Source organism: Clarias gariepinus, chromosome 11, assembly GCF_024256425.1.
Source record: "Clarias gariepinus isolate MV-2021 ecotype Netherlands chromosome 11, CGAR_prim_01v2, whole genome shotgun sequence".
Lineage (NCBI taxonomy): Eukaryota > Metazoa > Chordata > Actinopteri > Siluriformes > Clariidae > Clarias > Clarias gariepinus.
This window is the reverse complement of record NC_071110.1, coordinates 28,107,024-28,126,890: the sequence shown is the minus strand read 5'-3', so window position 1 is coordinate 28,126,890 and position 19,867 is coordinate 28,107,024. Positions and strand designations below refer to the sequence as shown.

The following is a 19,867-nucleotide window of genomic DNA, read 5'->3' as shown; positions in this document are numbered from 1 at the left end:
CTCAAGCACACAGAAATGTAACTCCTGCACTTGCTATCACTTCTGTTTAAGATTTCTGTATGTTTTTTCTTCGTTTGCTTGTTTTTGTTTGTTTGTTTTATTTTTGTCCTGTCCCATTCCGTCAACAAATTAGCAAAAAAGTCACTTCATAAATATTTTAATATGTACATATTTAACAGGATTCGGGAGTCCTTTACCCCATTATATCTATAGCATTTCTGTCCTTCTAGTTCACTCAACCCCTGGCCTAGAGTTCTGCTGATGAAACGGGCTATCAAGTGCAAAGCAGACTTACTATTCATATGTCTTTTGCATTTTAAAAATAATTGCTATTTTTAAGCCACGTTACCTACTACTTATTTTAATAGAAATGAGACTGTTATAGGTCAGGGATGTTCTGCATGTTTAAAACTGAACTGTCACATTGTGTACTCTGCCTTTAGGATGACCTCATAAACATGGCTTGGTCCTGACTCAGCAGCTGTGGGTGGTGTTCTTGGGCTTGAGCCCATATTTACAAGTCCTGCAAGAGGGAAAGTACCTGTCTTTCCTTAGCCTCATGTAACTAAAACAGTATCAATGCAGTCTTTTTTTGTAATTGATTGATATTTTTAAAATAGGTTTAAAATAAATAAAAAATCTCACGGATATGTTTTTCAAAAAAGGCACGGCAAGTAATACTGTTCTTAGTATTCGAGCAGCTCTGCTTGTACAAATGTGCTTTCTGCGTTTATTTGAAATGTGTGTGCCCAAATACATCAGCGCAGTTTTAGAACATGAAGCTTTTACTTTTATTCATCTATCTCTGTCAGCTGTATTGTTATATATGTATTGAAAGGTAAAGGTCATGTGTTTGTGGCTCTCACTTCTTCAGTCATGAAGCACATTTTTGTGGTGTGAATAAAGTTTTGGACAATTCGAGATTTAGGCACTAAATTCCATTTCTCTCCCCTTAGCACAACTGCTCTGTGTATGCACACACAGATGTGAACCACACACTGGCTAACGTCATCAAGAGAACTAAAGGACAAAATGTACTGAATTGATGTATTTGTAAGTATCCACAGAAAGCACTTTTAAGTTATTGGTCAACTCAGTAGTTTTCAAAGCGTGGTCAGGTGACAGCATGCAAAGTGCCTAAAGATACCACTTTAAAATCATTTGTTTATTTAACAACCTCAGCAGCAACCTCATTTCCTCTCTCGTCTGTTCCAACCACTCAGCATTCAGCATCACCAGTGTACTAATCTCTGATCATCTGTCGTCACCTGCACCGGTTTCTTATTATGGTTATATTTTTATGCTTGAGTGATTCATAGGTCACTGTGTGGCTTAACAAGCAAAATCCATTCCTTTAAAATTGGACTAGACTGAAGAAAAAATTAGAGCCAAAAAAAAAGTTGTACTTAATGTGTCCAAGTTAATAGAAAGTTTAAGAATGAAATAACTTCACAAAGTATTTAAATAATAAGTGGGTGTAATTTTCTTTGTATATTTATCTTTAACATGTTCCACCCATTTGATAAAACTTGGATTCCTTTAAGCTTAACTTCTTTGTTTGCGTCGGATCATGGCTTAAATAAAATTGCTTTCCGAATGAATGCATGTAAATTCTTACATCTATAAATAAAGCCAGGAAGTCATGTCACAGTGGTAAACACACTGAGAGAGTCTTTCATGTGCTTGTTTCCTCTAGTTATAAAGTCACCACTGTGCCTGGTTCAAAGTTCCACCAGCATAAGATTTACACACACAGCCTTTTGTCCGTGGGAAACTTTGGGCACAGGCCTCACATATAAGCGCGGTATGGGAGTCAAGAGTGGGTGCAGAATCTGCCAGCCAAGGGTGAGCTCTACTGTGATCAACACTCTCATCTTTATACTCTGTCTCTCTATGACACACGTACTGTACACAGGAGAAAAAGAAAACTTTATTACTCATATCTTCTTATGACATTTATATTTCCATATTATGTTTTTCTAATACATATTGGCAAAGTTCTAACAAAGATCTAATAGAAATTCTGGTTTATTAAATCAACTAGATTTCCGTTCTATATCTAATATCCAATGAATGTATCATGAATAGTCATATAAGCCCTCTGAGCAGGCTTAAAATCTAATTTTAAAAACGAATTATACTCATCTGGTTCACAACAAACCACAAGATCGATGTATAATTCGGGTCTTGTGTAATCAGTGGTGTAGGCAGGAATTTATTTCAGGGAGGAAGATGAGGACATGCGCTAAATAAAATCATGCACTCACTCATTTTGTATAATCAAGCAATTGTGCCATATTAATAATAATAGGAAGTGTATAATAGAAAATGCATTTATTAAAATTTTACTGAAAATGAATTAAACACAAGGACATTTGATGAAATAAAAAAATTGAGATTGGTTTGACATATTGTTTAATGTAGAGGAACTGTAAAAACAAAGATTTATAAAGAGGCTGTTGATTTTTTAAAGATCATTATAGTACAATTACCGTGCAAAACAATATCATCTGCCACTTATATAACCAGCTGCACTGTATGTGTGTTATGATAACCACCCACCAGTAACTGTTTGGATCTGTCATATTTGGAACTGAGAAAAATTCTATGGACACGTCATTTCCTTTACTGTTCAACAGTGCTGCATGCACCACCCTGTCCTGTATTTTTCTTGTGAATGCAGGAAGTGAGTTGAGGGAAGGTATGTGGAGAAAGGGGGAAAATGTAGAAAATAATGAAGGGGATGGGAAAGAAAAAAAAAACATTTTGTGCTTTCACAAGATGTTCAGCAATTTAGAATTTTTCCCTCTGGGCAGATAAACAGACTGTTAGATGAGAAATCAGGATTGTGAAAGGGGTTTCGAGGGATCTTGGAACATATCTGTAATTGTAAACCATGGAATAATGCATAATTTGTTCCGGTGGGAGTGAACGATTATGGAGACGCTTTTCACATAGTTAAAAACTGTTCAAACATAAAAATGTATTTTCTATTCACAAAAAAAAAAAAAAAATCTGGAGCAAAGGGTTTATAAGAAAGAAACACAGAAAGAAAAAAAGGCAGTAAAAAAAAAACAGATTGAGGTTTAGGAGGTTCGTGTTTTTATTTTGTGATGTGTATTTGTTATCTTCGGCCTGTTCAGTCTGTCAACATTCTCTTGCATTCTGATAACACTGCTTACTGCTGCTTTAAAACTGGCTGGCTTCTTTTCGTGGAAAAGTATACACATAACAAGTAGGCCAAAGCTTAAAGGCTAAATATGCCAAAAAGTTCTGTCATAACTACATTTAGATGTACTGTTGGAAACATGGACTGAAATTCGGATTAGTTGAATAGAAAAAACAGTGGAACTAGTGGAACTGAAGTGAACATGGACAATGTTACGCAATACACATCTCCACTCAGCTCAATAACTTATTTCCTGGCTTTATATTAAAAAGTATACTTTTGTCTAACAAGGGCTGCCTATGCTCCCGGGAAAAAGCTGCTGATGCCTGCCACTCTCGCACGTACCCTCTGTATTTGGCACCAACACTCTGTTGACACTCGCCACAGAAAGAAGCACCATAGTAAGTGAAAACTGCATATGTGTGGAGCTATCACAACATGCCATGCTTACATACCAAGATAGGCCTGGAAATACTAAGAAATGCAGAGTAGTGCACACAAACAAACCGGGGACCCAAATACAGACCCAAATCATTTAAAATTGTTTCGAATTTTTGTTTGGTTTTTATTGATAGATTTAATTTATCAATTATTATTTAAGAATATTAATTCTTCAAGTTAAGAATATATCATCATATTGTTAATGTCTGCTTGTGTAACCGTATGTGAACTTTATTGATGTCAACATTGGCACACAACTGGACCATGATCTGTACCAGGAATCAGGTCATATGTCTCTGTTGTCCCAAACACTTCTGCTTCCATGTTGATAGCTTTCCCTGTGCGCACATATGAAAGAACTTGAACTGCAAATTAATTTTACTAAAAGCATGTGTAAGGTACATCAACATTTTTGCCCTGGTGTAACCACTACACCATCATTCAGATTAGACCCAGACACATGTAATTCATTAACCATTTTGTGGCCTGTGTCTTAAAAACAGTGTTTTGCAGAGTTTGCAAAGTTTGCACAGTATGTCCCTGTGCCTTTTTCTGAATTTCCTCATTGCTCAGCCTCACTTTCCTGCTTTCATGTGGTCTCATTGTAGAGAGGCCAAGAATGCTACCAATCTCAAGTGACATAGTTTTGGGCGAGCAAAAAAGGCTTTAGGTCAGCAGATAGTTAAGTATGAGCTGCTCTACACATGCAAGTTGTCACAGCCCATAAGCTAACCGCTGAATAAATATGCATTCAATCACACCCAGCTGCTGGTTTGTTCCTTTTAGATTTTAGGTCTGGTGCACATGATAATATCTACGCTTAAAGAACGCTGCCTTTGTAGCTTTTAAATCTGATATATTATTAGTAGAGTATTTTCAAAAAAATAATAATGAAAGCATAAAAGTTTATGTCGGTGGTCTAATTCTATCTCATGCAAAATGTGTAAGAACTATGTAAGAAATCTGTAAGCCAAATTTATATGCAAACATAAAAACTTTTTTTTTCTTTTTCATTGGTTATACAGTAAGGTTAAAAAAAGTTCCCTGCTGTTTACGTTTTGAGACAGCTGCTGAAAAAAAATAGTTTGGTATAGAATACAGTTTTTATGTTTCTGGTTTTATCACTGGTATAGAAATGTAACTATATATAATATTTCTATTTTCCAAACATTTTAGTTTTGCTTTGTTTTTGCTTTTTTTCCCCCAAGGTCTTGATTCCTCTTTTATTAAAGCATGACGCATTTTATTTTCCTATATTTGGCATTTTTCCAGCTTTGTTCAGCCACATGATGTTTGATTCCACAACATAAAGTGGTCTGATCCGGCTTTCTAACAATACATTCTTATTGCTTTTAAAAGGCAATTTCTAATCAACTTGGGGGGAAAAAAACCCTTATGATAAGAATTTTTGAAATTTTTAAAGCCTTTGTTTGGTTCATTTTATCACACCTAGTAGGGCTGGGTTGCTTAAGAATGGTTTAACTTTAAACCTATAGATAAAGTATTTTATTGAAATATCTTTATCATTTACATTCATTGACTGGTTTATCATGAGTGGAGTCATGGTGTAAAAGGACACTATCCGAGAAACACTAGGCTCATGATGGGAATTAACTATAAATGGCATTCCAGTCAATAATAGGGTTCAATGCACATTTACACTTAGAGTCAAGTTTGTGTTTTAAAGAAGTAGGAGGAAGTCAGGAAAAACTGCAAGACAGGAGCTCTCCACACTGACAGTAACTCAAGATTAGGATCAAACCATGGGCCTGGAGCTGTGACACGGAAACTCCACCTGCTGAGCTCCCTGACAAACATATTTTTTCCTTTTTGAGGCAAATATGTAGCTAGGCAGGGCAAGACGTTTTCACGAGTGTGCCTTTAAAACCCTCCTGCAATGTTTCACTTTTGTGGTGGATTGGTTATTTGTTAGTCAACGTTAAATCCTTTTTTAATTCTTTTTTTTTTTGTTTAAGTTATTTATATAATACTTCTTCTGTTCAATACAATAAATGTTTAATTTATATATATTTTTTTACATTTATATACATTTAAATAAAATTTTTAATTAGCTGTTTTTTTTTATTTCCATAAACAAGGTTTACATGTATTCTAATACAAATTATTCTAAGCATTCTGCTTTATTAATATTGACTCAGTATATTTATTATCTTTGCTTAACTATGATAAATCAACAACATCCCTCTAGGGTCTGGGTGTGCCCTTCATTGCGTAATGAGAGTTTTCAGGTAGTTAATCCACCTATGCATCATAGTGACAACTAACAGGTCCAGCCAGTTTGTGTAACCGGCTTGTGATTAAACATCTCACTCTGTCACTGGGATACGTGCTTTGTATCTAAAACTCATTTGACCCAGTTGGCGGTTTTAAAATTACCTAGATTCCATTTTGGCAATAACTTTTGTCAAACCCGTGACTCGTTTGGTGATAAACGTAAATAAATATTAACACGATTTTAATGTGGTCTGATCCGGCTTTGACTCATGTTTCCATAGATTCAGTACCTTTATTTACTGTGATGAAACCTGCTTGAGGTTTGTAATTCATTCAGGCTTCAGGTAGAAATCACAAAGACATAGTGGCAACATTAATAAGATTTATTTTCTTATATAGTGGTTTATTCGCTCATATTTTTAAACTTGATTGTAATCTTTTTTATTTTAAAGATACTACTTGTGTGTGTGTGTGTGTGTGTGTGTCTAGTTTCCTCTTTTATTAAAGCATACGTGACATATTATTTTCCTCTGTTTTGCTTTTCTTCCAACTGTGTAGCCACATGCTGTTTAATTCCACATAGTAAATGTGTGTGTGTGTGTGTGTGTGTGTGTGTGTGTGTGTGTGTGTGTGTGTGTGTGTGTGTGTGTGTGTGTCATGTATACATCACATAATCACATACATATTTTCGAACAGCTGATGAATCAGGGACAAAGGCTTGGAATTTCCATACCTGTAAACGAGATACAAGATACAGTAAATATTCACTTCAATTCCAGCTTGTGTCATGAGACTCTTTAAATAACAGTAAAGCTGAATTTGGTATTTCCTTGGTTGGTAAAGAGCAAGGAAGAAATTAATTGGCTTTTTTGCTAATACACATGTATATAACAAAAGTAGTGAAGTTGTGCCTGGTTATACTTTTAAGCAAAGGTTTATTCTTTAATAGGTGACATTTCAAGTGGCAAGTTCATTACAGTATATCTCATGCATTTTCCTAAATTGTTCAATTTTTTTCCTGGACATATTAATTTGAGGAGAGACAATAAACAATAAACATTTGAAAAAAAAAAAGACACAACAATCAATGAATATTTAAGATAGTTTTTCTTCTTCCTGTCTATCCTTCATCCCATTAATTAACTTTTTGACAATGTGCATTTAAGTTCTTGTTGTTGTTGTTTCGTCTGCTCCTGTCAATGCCCTTCCTGACGCAACCTTCACATTTTTATCTAGAATTGGGACTGCATCCAGTGGCTGGGTTTAGGCATTTGACCCAGGCCTTCTACATGGCATGCGCGAAACCCACCACTGAGCGAGCAATGCCCAACAATGTGTATTTAAGTAGATTACCTAAATATTCAGGGATTCATTAATAGGCTGTAGGGAACTAGCATTCTGAACAACAGACATAAAGGCATGAGTAGCAGATTACCAATGTTAAACCAATGGTCATTGTTTTAGCTGAAGCAGCCAAGATTGCACAACAACTAATCAGAGTCAGAAGACTGTCAGCGTGAATCACTCGGACTTATCTCTGCACTAGTTAGGCTATAATGAAGAGCAGAGCGCTGACCTAAAGCTAACATGATTTCTGGAACATTGTCATGCACATAATGTGCTGGAAGAGTTTCCACTGTTTCTAGATGCAGCATTTAAAAGTTATTCCTTATTTAGTATCTGTTTTAGTTGCTTGGCTGGATATGTACTTCTAAGTCCAGATTTCCTTCCACAAGTCAGTTTTGTATACGATATATCGGCTTTTATATTAACAATCCAACCAGAGATACACCAGTGGTATAATACTTTCAAGATTAATTGTTTGATGAGGTTATTGGTTTACCAAGGTGATTATTTTGGTTATGCTAATTTGAAATTGGACTAAGTGTAATATTTGGTCCAATACCAAAAAATAAGGTTGACACCCATGACTGGTAGTGTAAAAAGGTTGCAACTTCCTGCAACAATCCTGCTGAAGCAGTAAGCGAGTACTTGTATTGTCCACATGGTGTTTTTGTTGTTGTTTTTTGGCTTCATGTTTGTTAAATAAATAATATGGTAGGATGTTTTTTATTGTATTTTTACACACAAAGGGAGTACTAACTTTTGAACATGATTGGACTGTAATAGTCAACCCAATACCTTTGTTAGCATTCGCTAAATTTAATGGTAACAAATTTTGGCACAGATTTTCCCTTATTGTACATTAAAATACAGATCCAGATTATAAATATGTCTTTACAGTTTTTCTTCTGATTATGAATTCATTTCTTTATCTAAATAAACATGTTTGAACATAAAGGAATGAAAACGATTTAAGAATATTTGAATTCTTACTACTTAAGGCTCTGTATTCTAATGTCTCCACCCATACATTTATTTTTTTAATCACCATATGTTCCTTGTTTCTGCAGGGAATTTCTTGGACTGCTCATCATCTGGAATTCCTTTCCATTTGTCAGTGAAATATAACTCACAGGCTGTCAGTGAGCAGATGCGAAAGGAATTCTGTTTATCCAAACACAAAGAACTTTAATGACTAGCTACTAAGCCATTGGGTGAAAACCTGCCAAGCATCATTTATTTCTGCAGGAAATGTGTTGTAAATGATTTTAAAAAGAAAAAAAAAAAGCAAACCTTTAAACTTAAATTCATACACCTTAACTGTCTTTGCCGTGGCTTGCTTAAAGTAAAAGAATGGTGCTGTTTTTCCGGAAAACTAATTTCACTGGAGTTGAACTTCCATGAATTACTTGGAATAACATAGTTTCATTTTGGGTTGCTAAAATGGATCTTTGAAAGAAAAGCCCACTAGCGAACATGAGTCATTTGAAACTGACTCAGCTACACTAGAATTTACTCCCTTTTTGTGTTTTTTTTTCTAAGAGTAATCTTTTTCATCCAAACTCTAAAAATATAACAGTTTGATTTGTTTAAAATACCAACAATAACCCATCTTCTCGCCTCATCCATCATTTTACTGATGAGTAAAATCTGATCATCAAACTTTATATAAACTATTAATTATACTCTACAGTATATTCACTTTCCAAAGTAGAAAAAAAAGTTTCATGTCCTTTACAACCTACATTCACATGAGGATTAATACAAAGGTATTGGTGTTGTTCTGTAGAAGGAAATGCAAGCACAAACAATAAACTTTACTATAATCCAGGGCCTGTAAATAGTACTAATTAAAGTATAATTTACTTGGTCATAGCAGTTGTGTTCAGGTATGTCAGACTTCTTGATTCTGGAAGGCCACATCAGTTCCAGGAGTACATGATTCTTACAGAGTCAGGAAGGCCTTCTTGGGTTAAATGTGGTGTGTAAGACTAAGAAGGATAAAGAAATGACTAATTTGTGACTCAGCTGCAGTGCAACTACCAGTACCCTTTGTGTTACTGATGAACGTGCAGTATGTGTGACCAGTCACTGGTATGTCTTTAAATATCCTTTTTTTCTGCAGTTGTGCTTCTTTTTCTACGTCTAGTTGCACAACATTCCTCTTATCGTTTATTACCTGCGCGTTCTTCTGTTGTCACGCGAACCTTATTTTAAAGGGGCATGCTACGGAACAAACACACTTGGATCGCTCTACTTTATGACTTGTATCTCGTTAATTGAGGACGAGTGTTGGTAACAGAAACAAAGATAATGACTCTGACTAAGAGCATCTGAATAACAAAGCATCGTGAGAGTTTCTCTACAGTCTTATGCTTATGTTCAAATAACATCGAAAGATTCAAGGCATAAATGTCAAGTAAATAGTAAAGTGCACCTGTGACTTTTTTCCTTCCATATACTGTAGATTTCCAACTTTTCTGTAATTTTCAAAACAAAGTTTTCAGCATGTGATTAGGACGAGGTGTCAAATGCCTGTACATTTATAGAAATACTATCCTGGCATGTAGTTTCCGGTAGAAAATTCCAGACTTGCCGAAAAGACAAGTGGTAGTGGTGACTTTCTGTATGTTGTATCCATTACATCAGAATTAAGCAGCTATTAAAGGCAATGCTTCATACATTACAAAACATTCATTTCACACGTATCTGTATACAGGGGCTCTGGTGGTGCGTCTGAAACCCTGATGTACCAACCGATATGTTTGCAAAGCCACTGTGACTAACAATCACATGATTATGAACACGGAAGTGCACACCACAGTGAGTCGGAGGCCTGTTTAAGCATCTCACTCAAAAAAACAGCAAGCTATGTGATGTGCGGTTAGTATTTAGGGAAATGATTTGAGGAAATGCTCAGTGCAGACTTGTGACATTAACACGTGTATGACCTTTGTAAATGTTCGTTCTTTTGGACCTTTTTTGGAACATCGTAAAATTAAAAGGCGACGTGGTTAGAGCTGTTGTGAAGATTTGCTTTAGTGTGTTTATGGGGTTGCCTAGGTAGCCTTTTAAATTATGCTTGTTATTTTAGTCTTGTCTAAGAAGTCAAATTTTATTAAAAAGAGAAACAATACAACAACCACAGCAGTTGAAGTACATTTCCATATACAAAATAGAACTTTGAAATAACTGAACTTGAGAAAGCCCTTCCCTAGAGCACAATCTTCTCCCTAGTTCTCACTTCCTCTAAATTCTCATTTCTCTCTCTCTCTCATCCTACTGACGTACTTTCTACATGATATAGCTTTGTGCTGACCACATCGATTCAAACACTCTTGTTTGTCCTAAACATTTCCTGCTTACCCCAAAAATCAACAGACCAGACAAAGAGCCTTTCAGCTGTCAGCACTCAGTTTCTCAATCTGATATTCCTGACATCCTTACACGGCACCATATTTCAGTCTGTATTAAACATCTACTGCGCTTCCCAGCTCTACACACCTGGTTAGGCAACATACTCTTGAACTACAACTGCTTGTGATCATTCACTTGATTTGTCAGCTCGAGTACTACTGAAAGTCTAAAAGAAAAAGATTGATTCTTCTACAAGCAAGCATCCTTTAAAGCAGTGATGACATGGCATTCTGATATTCATCATCGATGGCGATGGCAACCTTTCAATTCATTGAGTTCAACTGAAATTTCACAAACCAGAAATTTCTTAGAAAACAATAAACCACCTTCCAAACACAGTGGCTCCCCATCCAGAAAGTTTACAATGTGATAAGGAACCTCTATGAACAGCTCGTATTCATCTCTGTATTTTTTTTTCTCTTCTTCCTACAGTTCCTAAATCTTCTGCCTTTTATCCCAACAAGTTTTCATCTCAAATCCCACACCATCAAAACCATATTTCATACCATACTGTTCTTAATCTCAGCTCTTTCACACATTATTTCTCACCTACAGTACCTCTTCTCACATGCTGTCTCTTTAAACTGATAACCCTTCTTCCTCTCTGTGTCCTAAGATTGCATCCCCTTTTTTAAACAACAGCAGTCTCATCAGCTGTCTCCATCCACGTCTTCCCAGCTTGACCTATTTATCTTTCCTTATTTAATCACTTACTCTCCCTCATCGTCTATACCGCTTTATCCTGTATTTAGGGTCGCGGGAGGCCTTGAGCCTATCCCAGGAGACAAAGAGCACAAGGTGGGATACACTCTGGACAGGGTGCCAATCCATCTCGGGGCACACACGCATAAACACTCATTTACACTATGGACAATTTTGGGAATGCAAATTAGCCCAATGTGCAGGTCTTTTGACTGTGGGAGGAAACCGGAGTACCCAGAGTAAACCCCCTAAGCACGGGGAGAACATGCAAACTCCATGCACATATGTAAGAAAATATTCATAAATCAAAACAATTAGATTGTCCCGGATGAGCAAGCCGGAGATGACGGGGGCAAGAAAAAACTTCCTCCATGGTTCATCCCAGTCTTTACTCATTCCAACCTGCTGTATCATACAAGATCCCCTTTCCTTACTTACAAGTGCCATAACATTAAGACTATCCTAGAAACAATCATTTTCCAACCTTATTAGGTTCTGTCATCTTTAAGAGTACTCAAGGAAAATTCTGTTACAGATATTCTATACATTCTATTCTTCTTTCTCTTTCACATCTTCCTTTTACCTAATGTCACTGTATCCACCTCTTTCTGCTACCCAGATGAAGTCACCTACAACCTCTCTCTCAGGTGCTAAAATTACCCTCAGGCAAGTCTTCAAACTATTGGAACCATACTTCATCATTCTTGATGCCCTTTCAGGACATGAATGACTTGTCAAAACCTCTGTAATATACTGACAATCGATGGGTCTTACTTGTCACTTTGGACACCAAAGTTTATAGTCATAACGGCAATTTTTCACTGCCTGGCTTTTTTGTCTCAGTCACACTTCCACTCTACAAGGCTATCTATTAACTTCCTCAAAATGGTGCTTAACTGGACTCCTTCATGTCTCCCCCAAAGACATTCATACTTCGAGAGTGTAACTCCACTGGGTCCTCATCTCCTGTGGTTCGCAAATAACACCAATGCCCAATTAATCAACCAGAAATAAATTAACATGGCATTTTAAATTATAGGTCACTATGCAATATGATTAACAAACAAAGTATAATATAAATGCAGTATAATTTTAAAATGCAATGTCATTTTAAATTCACAGCCAGAAAAAAAGCAGATGAAGATATTAATGGAATAGCATAAAAAAATGAGTTCAAATCAGGTTACACATGCCATAGTCAGTTGACACGCTATCACGGTAACTTGATGGAACAGGATTTAATTGCCTTGTCAACACAGACATTTAAATAGAATCAAGGAGGAGAATTCCCTGACATAGGGTGAGGTAATAAATGAACCTTCCCAAACACTAGCATAGCAATTCTATTGTGTTAGATGTCACATAAATGACAGCTGCATTCAGCTAAATTGCTACTTATTGTTATTAGGAGTAATTAAGATAGAAAACTTACGAAAACATGGACAAGAGTTTCAAATAACTATTGGCGTTTCCTACTGTCTCAGATGCTTTTTTGCTTATGCTTACACAGCTAATACGGTGGAACCTCGGCTTGCGAGTAACACGGTCCGCGTAATTTTGACTTGAAAAACGAGCAAGTCTTGGATCACAAGTACCGAGTATCATGTATCACACATGCACTTCACAACCGAGCCAACGGTTTTTCTCTCTTTTGTGTTGTGGAATTGTGGGTAATTGTCTCCCCTGCTGGGTCTTAGTGAGCATCTCTCACTGCTATAATCAACATCCGTGCATGCATGGACTGTTTACTATAACACTGTGACCATGTATGTGCGCTTTAAACATATTTTATTTTGTGTATGTATGCGTGTGTGTACAGCACGCGTGTACTGTTTCCTATAACACACGTGCTCTACACAGAAGCACTGCTCTGTCACGATTCTTTTCAAGGGTAAAGTGCAGGTTCATTTGTTTGTTTTATTTTTACTTTCAGTTAGTGTGCGCACACACAAGTGTCATAAGTGATGTTCCTTGCTAATTTTTCTTTCTTGTGTGTTAATGTGTGTGTGTGTGTGTGTTTGTGTGAAATTCAAATAAGAGAGGAGAAAGGTTTACTGTGTAAGATGAGAAGGGAGAGGCACACATACACACACAGTGCCTGCACGCATAAACGGAAACACTTATCTGTCAGGATTTATTTTTAGTTTTTTTTAAGGTAAAGTGCAGGTTAATTTGGTTTATTTTTACTTTATATTTTGTATTAATTATTTTAAGCATTTATTTTTTTGGGCAATGAAACAAATAATTTGAGTTCCTATTATTTTTTATGGGAAATTTTGCTTTGATTTAGTGTTTTGGAATACGAGCCCACTTCCGTAATGAATTATGCTCATAATCCAAGGTTCCACTTTAAGTGATATCTGGCAAACAAAAATAAGAAAAATACTCAGTGACACACCTGCATCTGACATAGCAACTGTTCTGTCTCCAATAAGGCCTAAATTTCAGGCAATGTGCCCTTTACACTCGATACAGTGGCTCCTAGCTAAAGGAGACTTCTTACTTGATTTATACTTGTGCCATCATGTGCAAGTCTAGAAATATTAATTTCCTTCCAATTAACGGTGGCACGATGGCATAGAGGTTCGCATATGGCTCGATGTTCTCCTCCAGGTACTCCGGGTTCCTCCCACAGTCCAATGTCATGCTGATTACACTAGTTGGTGTTCCCAAATTGACACTAGTGTGTGAATACATTTGTAAATGCCGACCAATGTGAACAAATACAATTGTGGATCACCACTGGCCTCCGCGGTCCCTATTTGGACTACATTTATCCCTAATGCATGAAATGTGGTTACATCATTTGTGTTAATTAAATATCCAAATTATAATGTGACTCTAAATCAGTTCTTATCTTGTTTCTTGAAATTTAAATGGAAAGTTCTGGGTTTTTTTTTTTTTTCACTTCTGTCTTTGATCACAAGTGAGTTGCTTATAAGGACATTACAATAGGTCTTGGAAGATATAAACTATCCTGCTCTGCACACCAACCTTAAAGTTTGTCACCTGGAAAAAAGTTGCCTTGCTAAGCTACCGTAGAAGGATATATTCCAACAATTAATGTAGCCTACAGTAGAAGAGAACTAACCACAACAAACCTTGATGCAATTGCTAGAATGTAGATCTCAGCTGCAAATATGTTCCAGGGGAAAAAAATGAGTTAAATTTGTACTAAATATACCTTTACGCTGAAACATACCAACTCAATTTCAGTCATCTGTCAAAAGTTTGCATACACCTTCTGATTGTTATTTATTTCCTCATTGTAAAACTATGCTGACGGCATTCAAAGCATGCCGCTGACCTTTGTGCCTCAAAATAACAACTGATTGTTGTGGTTGTTATTTATTTATCTAATGTCATATGTACTAGTTCAACTTTTTGAAAAACTTCAGGATTGTCCTAGAAGGTAGAAAATACATTTGTTGAGAAAATTTTTGAAAGTTGTATCCAAACTTAAGTTGTATTGCTGAATGAAAAGTGTCCATACAATCTAGTGTGTATGGTGGCACAGTGGCTTAGTGGTTATCGCTAAGGTCCAGGTCCTGGGTCCAATGCCCGCATCGGGTCTGTGTACAGTACATGGAGTTTGTATGTTTTGCCCGTGCTTTGTGGGTTTCCTTTGGGTACTCCGGTTTCCTCCCACAGTCCAAAGACATGCAGATTAGGCTTACTGGTGTTCCCAAATTGCCAGTAGAGTGTGAATGTTGACTGGAGGTCTGACCACGGCCATACAGATGGGAATAAATACAAAAAATACAAGTTTGGACACATTTCAGCACAAATTCAGCAGTACAACTATTGCAGTATTATGAAGGTGCATTCTGTGCAGAATAACAGTGGTTCTGTTCTGTGCAGTTGAGAGTAAAATAAAAACTTTCTTTTATACAGTATTGCATTCTGTTATTCTACACAATAAGAAAAGTCCCACTTTGACTTGAACAACCCCTGTAATACATTATATATTATATGTAAGGAACAACACATGACAAACAGTGCAGCTTTCCTAAAATGAGTGCAGAGTGTCACTAGAACCCGAAAATGGTAAATATTTTGTAACCCATTCTGTAAAAAAAACTTTAGCTGGGTTTTCCCAGACTGGGTCACATATTTGCATGCTTGTTGTTACTCTCCTTTTTTCACAGTAATTTGCCAGAGATTAAGACAATACATTTATAATAAAGGACTCAGTGTGCATTTTAATGGTTTATAGTTAATATTTAATTCTGTGAGATATCCAAGAGGCAAAGTTGGTTCATGTTATCACGTAAGCAATAAATGAAACACACAATCATTACACAATCATTAGCTCAGCAGCATTTCTTTTTGTTTTACCCAGACTATCTCAGTCAATAAAAATGCTGCTCGTCATTTTACCAAGAAATCAGAACGTGTAAGCGTCTGTGTCCTGAAGGCTTTCCTGTTTTGCAAACTGTGCACACTGTTCCAAAGAGCTTAATGTCAACTGTTGCAAAGCACTGACTTTTTTTTCCATAAATGTTAAATAAAGGTCTTGAAAGAGAAAAGACGTCACTATTTCAGCTATTATACATTTTTCTTTGTTAAACGATAAAAACCCACTTCCTCACACAGTGTTACAATTACAGGTCAACGGTGTGAGTTGGTAAGACAGTTTTTTTTTTTTTAATGGTACTTTCTATTGCCACTCATAAATCAACTGTGTAATCCATGTAAAGCACATCTTTGTGAATACACTCAGATAAGTAGTAGCCAGCAACTGTGATTCATTAGGTTATGTGATTGTTGATTTTATATTTAAGTCATACGTTTTAAGGCTGAATCACTAGGTCATAGATCCAATCTGTTCAAAGGCATGCCATCATACAACATTAAAGACTTCACTTCAATTGTTTGTTTTTTTTTTTAACTATGGACAGAGGGTAAAGTGATACATACATATATACACACATAATATGTTACTTTGATGTACAGTATTACACTCAACTCTGAAAAGTATTGGTTGTGTTAAAAAACAGAATTGATTTTATTTTGTAGCTGAAGGCTGAATGAAGTGTTTTTTTTTTAAACATGGTGCTTTTATTAATTCCCACACGTTCCTTGTTATATCATTTTTATTGTTCCTTTGACGTCAGTGTCTGGTGTTTTTATACTGCGCAACTTGGTGCTGGTGCATAAATTTAACCACAGAGTCCAAAGGGAACCTTTTTTTTTTTTTTTTTTTTTGTAATGTCAAATGAAATGTTCTTTCATTTGCTTTAATAATAACTCCAACCTGTTATTTTCAAGGTTTCTTAATGAGGTGTCACTTACACATGATACCGCTAAATGATATCCTATCTCACATTGGATTATTTAAAGCTTTCACCTGCTTCACATGGAAGACAATAGGCGGTCAGAAAACTGGTCAGGATTATTTTTATATTGCGTATGGTAGAAAATAACTTAACATTTCACATAGGTGGGTAGAGCATTTCCATGGTTAAAATAACAACCGTGTGTATATGTGTGTGGTTCTCTCTTGACCTACACGTCATGGCCTCTCCACTCACAGTGATGTAAAGATTGCATTTCGTGGCATGCACAGCTGCAATGTGTAGCCTTTGTAGAGAACATGAGCTGTGCAGAGGATGTCGCTGCAACTTCTCAATACCTTGAAATATCATGCGTAGGAGGTGCTCGCTTCCCCTGGCCAAGTGTGCTAATGAACTCATCCACCACGACATCCTCAGACCACATGCTTTAAGAACAGTTACAAATGTACAAAAGTATGTGTGTGTGTGTTTGCGTATATATATATATATATATATATATATATATATATATATATATATATACGCAAACACACACACACACACACACACACACACACATATATATATATATATATATATATATATAGCAAATACAGTATATATACGCACAGAAAAAAAAACTTTCGACTGGTACTATATATAGCACTCATGACATATGACAAAATAGTATGATGTATATTATATTAGTATAATTTTAATAAAATTATTATAATATTATAATTTATACATTATATTGATGTATAAACTGTAGCAATAGATTTAGTATTTTAATCATTTATACACCTTTTTCTTTCCTAAAGTGTGTATACATAGTTTTTGCCTGACTCTGTATAACTTTTGTTTGAAGTTCAGTATATTTTTATGATATCCAAAATATCTTTGTGTGTGTAGTTTTAACATGTAATCAGTTGGCAAGAAACATAAAATAATCCGGAATTTTGTAATAGCATGTTGTAAAGCCCTTATCGGAAAAAAAAAATTATAAAGGAACTTGCCAAAGTGCACTGTGTTGTAAGGCCATGATTCATTTATTTATTATCCAGTTTTACAATGTGCATAATTTTAGAACCTTTCAATAATACACTGGCATTACCCTAAAGCACTTAACCTAGTTTCTATGACATAAACATACACTGCCTGGCTTAAATAACAAATTTTAAAAATAATTTAAAAAAATGATTTATATTTTAATATTCAAAACCTTGATCCTTTAATCACTGAGCCTTTGATTTTAAAAAAATTCTGCACATGCAACAATTATTTCAACCCCAACTCATACAGCGAAAAGCGTCTTATGTCACAAACAACCATGTTGGAAGACATGTGCTCTAGGTTACTGTGGTCATGGTAAAGATGCTACTGTGTTTTAGAAAGATCAAATTATTGGGCTGCATCAAGCTAAAGGATTACTGGAATGAGTTCCTGGACCCGGTTAAGAACTGTCCGACATCTAATTAAAACTTGTGAAACTTTAACTTTGCAAAAGACATGTGGTCAGAAATGAAATTATAAATAAATATGATCAAAGATCACTTAAATGCTCGGTGAACTTACGTCATAAAAACGTACAGTAGAAATCACACCTATGTTTAATACTGAAACTAAGAGCATTTCCACACACGCTATGCGACCAAAACTCACAAGAGTAGTGACACTAGGGCGGGATAAGCCTGTCTCATCAACTCTCTCATCATCAACACAGGACCTGAGCTAAAAAATTAAATTGCAAGTCTGAATGGAAATAAGTGTTGTGACAGCGCATAAAGTTGATGAATAAACTGCGTAATTAAGGCTTAAGGAGGTCCAAAGAAATATTACTGTGTGTGTGTGATATCTCACTATGTGACAGGTATTATGGCTAATCAGTGTATAGTTAAATGACATCATATTTCATGTTTAGACTGTATAATTGTTTTTGATCTTTTAAACAAAAAGCGGTGCTGGTATTTGAACATTTAATTTCACAACATTCAGTCAATCAGTCATCCAGTGCCTAAACCACTAATTATATCCCCACTAATTATATTAAGACTTATTTAGCTGACTGTGTAAATGACTCTATTAGGTTCTGGTTTTATGTACAATCAAACACTCTTATATAAGAAATTTCCCCACTCTGGGATGAATAAAGGTATATCTGATTTTATAAGCCTCTTCCCACTAGTTATCCCTCTGAATGACTACAAACTAGTTAATGTCTATTAATTAATATAAATTACAGGACGTGGTGTTAACAATTTGACTGTTCACTTCCCTAGGATAAAACTGCATGTACAGTTAAGGAGTCCATGTAAGGAGCATTTAGGTTTACATACATACACACATCATACATAGACAGTTATATCAGGTGTGGTTCTTGTTTTTTCCTGTTTAGTTAAAGAATGGTCTTAATCACTTTAGCCATGCATATAAATGCTGTCTTAAAATGTAAGCCTAAGATATGGCCTACTAGAGAGAAGAAAAATTAGCTGGATGCTATTTGAACCCAGGTGTCCATAGGCATCAATGGTATTTGCACTCAGACCGAAATAGCCCATGGAGCCCATTTATACCCAGGCATTGCGTAATCACAACCCAATCCTCTTTGAATCCATTTACATTTACTTTAATTCTTACACTGGGAACATGTCAAAATATCAAATATTATTATTTTTTTTATAATAATAATAATAAATAAATAAATAAAAAACATGTACTAGAAACAGTAGCAATAGATGGAACATCACAAGCCTACATCACGATCATCTGATTTCTAAATGTGACCACAGACATTTTAGCAAAGATCAGTTTTAGGAAAAAAATAAAAAAATAAAACAACCCAAATGTCAACATAAAGAAGAAGAAGTCTAATGGTTCTGTATTTTTTTAATGCCACTTTTTTTTTTTTTTTTTGCAAATGGCCAGACAGGAAGGAAATATGCTATATAGGCCTTCATGGAAAAAAATATGTGGCCTAATGATGTGTCATACTCATTTGGTTCACACTATTTCCTCAGTCGCACCAAACAGGTGAATAGGTTATTGACATTGAGAGCATTCAATCCAAAACCTCTCAATGAGCTTGTTTATTTTAAGAAGGATTATGCTACAGATTAAAATGTAACATTTTTTATATGTGATCTGTATTTGACTGTATATACATGATGCGTTATATTTATTATTATTATTATTACAACATGATGTATGCGCAAATGATGTTTGAAGTTTTAATGGAAATGATTTTCTGACCAATGAAACACATTACCCATTATTTCCGTCACAA

The 19,867-nt window shown here is 35.5% G+C and overlaps 1 long non-coding RNA gene across 1 annotated transcript; it reads left to right on the top strand.

Annotated features, from left to right (window-relative positions):
• The first annotated feature begins 449 nt into the window (after nt 1-449).
• On the top strand, nt 450-3,650 carry LOC128533425 (uncharacterized). The gene is made up of 3 exons (XR_008361354.1): nt 450-1,053; nt 1,697-1,845; nt 3,461-3,650. It is a non-coding gene; the product is annotated as an uncharacterized LOC128533425 (long non-coding RNA).
• Nucleotides 3,651-19,867: the final 16,217 nt, after the last annotated feature.